Genomic DNA, 3819 nt, shown 5'->3' on the forward strand with positions numbered 1-3819 from the left:
ATTGCCTGTAGCTCTTCATCTTTATTATTGGTACATATACTTATATACGTTTATAAATATATGTGTATATATTTAATGCACTGAGTCCATTTAGTGGTCTTCCTATGTATATGTTCTGAGGACTACCCACTTGAGGTTAGATAACCTATCAGGGAGCTGATTCTCCCTCTGTCAGCATCTATTGATGACTTGGAGCTTTTCATCCTGAGGTGGGACCCTGTGAAATTTCAACCATCCACTTTGGCGAGTCAACTGAATTTGTCTCTATGTATCTCTTGTTACGCTGCTGTAGCGTCGAGAGTCCATGGCTGCAGCTTCTCTAGCATGTATAGAATGCATTATCTAGTAGTTGGCATCTTGTACCCAGGATAGTCATGCAGCCCCATGATATCAGGACAGTGGGAGGCAGAGCCTGGAGAAATAGTGAGACTTGCTAGCTACCTGCTTAGCTCCAGGTTCAGTGAAGGACCCTGTTAAGAGCATAAGGTGGAGAATGATGAAGTAGGACACTTGATGTCCTTGTGTGGCCTCTGAATGTGCACAAAGGTGTGCGTACCTGCACAGATATGTGCACATGTTCCACACACATGCCACACACACACAGATATTTTCATTTTGAATAAGCATCATGATAAAATATACCAAATTAAGATGTAACGGCAAAGCTGTGTCTCTGTGGTACGTGAGTTTGCGTGTGTGTGTGTGTGTGTGTGTGTGTGTGTGTGTGTGTTTGAGATTATTACATTGGCTTAAAATGTGCTGTATCCCCCAGGACATACTGGAATTGTTTGGGTCTCCACTAGCAGGGAGATAGCCACTGCTGGCACAGATGAACAGTGTGCAGAGCTATAACGTGAACGATGCCGTGACAAAGGCCCATGTCGAGAAGGATTCACTGCTTTCAAATCTTCCACTCCATGTAAGTGATTTCAAAAAAAGAAAGAATTTTTCTTTCTCTGAAAATTCTATGGGTTCTAGTTTGTTTCTCTGTTGCTGCAACGAAAACACTGACCAAAAGCAACTCATGGTGGAAAGGGTTTATTTCCTCATCTCTGTCAAGTCAAGAGCCATCTCTGAGGGAGACAGCCAGGAGCTGAATGCAGAAACTGGTGCAGACCGAGAAGTGCTGGGTCTGAGTTTGCTGTCCCTGGCATTCGCAGCTGCTCTCTTACACAGCCCAGGTGCACCCCCTACCGCTACCCCCATGGCCTGTGGATGGCATTGCCCGTGGTAGGCTGGGCCTTCTTACACCAATTAGCAATCAAGAAAACACCTCCCAGACGTGGCTACAAGCCAATCCAATGGAGGTGGTTCTTTAATGGAGGTCCCTCCTCCCATTCTGTGTCTCTAGTCTGTTTTGTTCACAAAAGTGAACAACCACATCATATTTACTCAGTGGGGAATTGCAGTGGTGGAGAGTTTCAAGCTATTAAGACTTTCATAATTGGAAAGACATATCTCTATCGAAGTAAACAGGTTGTCTTTAGGGGTCAAAAATTCAGACAGCCTAAATATTACAAAGTGAACAATATTTGAATTGGACTTCAAAATATATCAGTGCCACAGAAATGCACCCCTTCTTGGGATTTGCTCCAGCTCGATCACTGAATCTGCCAGGTCCACACCACGCACTTTAGTACCCCTTATCCTGTTATTTTAATCTAATTTTAGCAAATTAGTTAACAGTCAAATGGCTGCCTTCAGGTTAATGCATCTAATGAATTATAGATGACCACTAAAGGTCAGAAAAATCATAGTAAAGTTAGCCAAAACTAAGAAATACATACTATTTTCAGCTGCTCCATAATCTACCTAGATGAACATATTTTTAACAGTCATCTCTCTATATAATGTAGTTCTATACAGGATTTAGAAAGCAAGGCAAGTTGAGAAATCAGGTTAATGTAAATTAGGGTTCTAAGTACTCTAGTGATTACAAGCTCTAATGAGCATGGGAATTATTTGGAGATATTGATAATGTGTAGATTTTTTGATTCGGTGTATCTGGAGTGAGCCCTGACAGTCTTTCCAATAAACATCATGATGAAATTCTTGCTGCTGACAAATGGACACGTGACAAATGGCCCTCTGAGTCTCAATCAGGGGATAAAGTTTGCTCAAGTAGTGGCCACTCACAACTAGAAGAGGCACACTACTATTAATTTATATGTTGGAACTTTAATGAGATTTTGTTCGTAAGGAGAATTCTACACTTTTATCTGGTAAAGAAATTAAAAATCACATATGATCTGATGAATATCCTGAAAGATTGTTTTATTCATTTGGGGAGAATATAGTCTAACATGCAACATTTTTTAATTCAGGTTTTGCATGCAAAATTTTGTTCTAGATCTGAACTAGGCACAAAACACATCCCCTTCACTTAGAGCAGAAGCACAGGATCTTAATTCTCAGACTTGTCAGGAAGGCATTAACAAGGAGGGAACATGTCATAATGGAATTAAAGCTGGTCACCCGCCATAAGTACTGTAAAGTATATTTGGCTCTGTTTTTGTTTTGTTTTTGCTTTTTAAAATAATTTTTAATTAATTTTTTTGTGGATTTCATATAGAATAGCTTGAAAACTCTGTCATCTTTATACCCCCATCCCCATGGACTGGCACCCTCTCCGGAGCCCATATACTCAGTCATCCCTGTCAGGCTCACTGGGTTGTCAGTGTCCCCAGCTGTTCCCCAGTGCAGTCTGTCTGCTGAGTCTCATCAGCCTCTCTAGAGTCCCTTGTTTTAGGAAGATCAGCTCTTCTTCATCCAGTAGCAATCCGTTGTATTTGGCTCATTTTTAAAGGTAAAGCAATTAGCCACATTAAATGTAAGGGAGGAATGTTCTGCATCATATAGACTACTTGAAGGACCTGAGAAACAGAGAAACTTGGAAAACAAAGCAGGTGGCCTAAACACAGAGCCGTAGAAGATGCTGGAGATGCAGCAATGGAGCCAGAATATGGACGATCTTACATGATTTCCCATGCTATTCGAAACAGGAAATTTGAATGAGATTTAAACAATGAAATGATGAAGACTATATTCTTAAATGAAATGAACAAATTGCAGCACAGCTAGAACAGCTATAGAAAAACAGGAGAATGTTATCACAGCACTACAAGCCAGATGTGATGACAGTAGTTATGGGATGAGGTGTGCTACTGGTTCAAGCCATTAGTACATAAGATTAGCGTGCCACGTTGGTTTAATGAATTGGATTGGGAACAGAGAGAGAGGAGATAAAGGTAATGAAATAGTCAAGAAGGTAATTGTGGTGAATTTACTAAAATAGGAATTCCACAAGAAGGTTTGGCATAGCTGTGGCATAGCTGATAATGCCATGGCAAGTAAAAACTTTTACAGTTGTCTATTTCACAGAAGAGAGCCCACTTAAAGAATGGACTTGAGAAGATGACAGAGGATGACATTTACAATTCTAAAACTGAATAAAGCCTAGGAACTGAGACTAGCGTGAGAAAAAGAAAGAACTCTTAGAAATCAAGATCAGAGACAGAAAAGTTAGCCAACGTTTTTGATTCATCAAGTTTATTAGAGGATGAGAAGGAAAACTGGGAGCCTGCATTTTCAGAATATTCAGTAATGGTTAAGTGGGAGTTGCGAGTGATTTCTAGTGTGACTGACAGGTCAGGTGATATGACAATTGATTGGAAATCATGGATGACATGGGGCAAGCCTGATTTGTAGTGCTGGCACAAAATCTAGGAAGAAGAAGCTGGCAGAAGTGCCCAGAGTAGGAGGAAAATTGGGGCAGTAAGGAAGGACAGATTTGCGTATACAAAAAAAAAAAAAAAAAGG

At 40.5% G+C, this 3819-nt stretch overlaps 1 pseudogene; it reads left to right on the forward strand.

Annotated features, from left to right (window-relative positions):
* LOC103743238 overlaps positions 1 to 3819 on the forward strand; it is a 17777-nt pseudogene that overhangs the window by 9748 nt on the left and 4210 nt on the right.

This window comes from Nannospalax galili, unplaced genomic scaffold (genome assembly GCF_000622305.1).
Source record: "Nannospalax galili isolate Female #2095 unplaced genomic scaffold, S.galili_v1.0 scaffold1222, whole genome shotgun sequence".
Lineage (NCBI taxonomy): Eukaryota > Metazoa > Chordata > Mammalia > Rodentia > Spalacidae > Nannospalax > Nannospalax galili.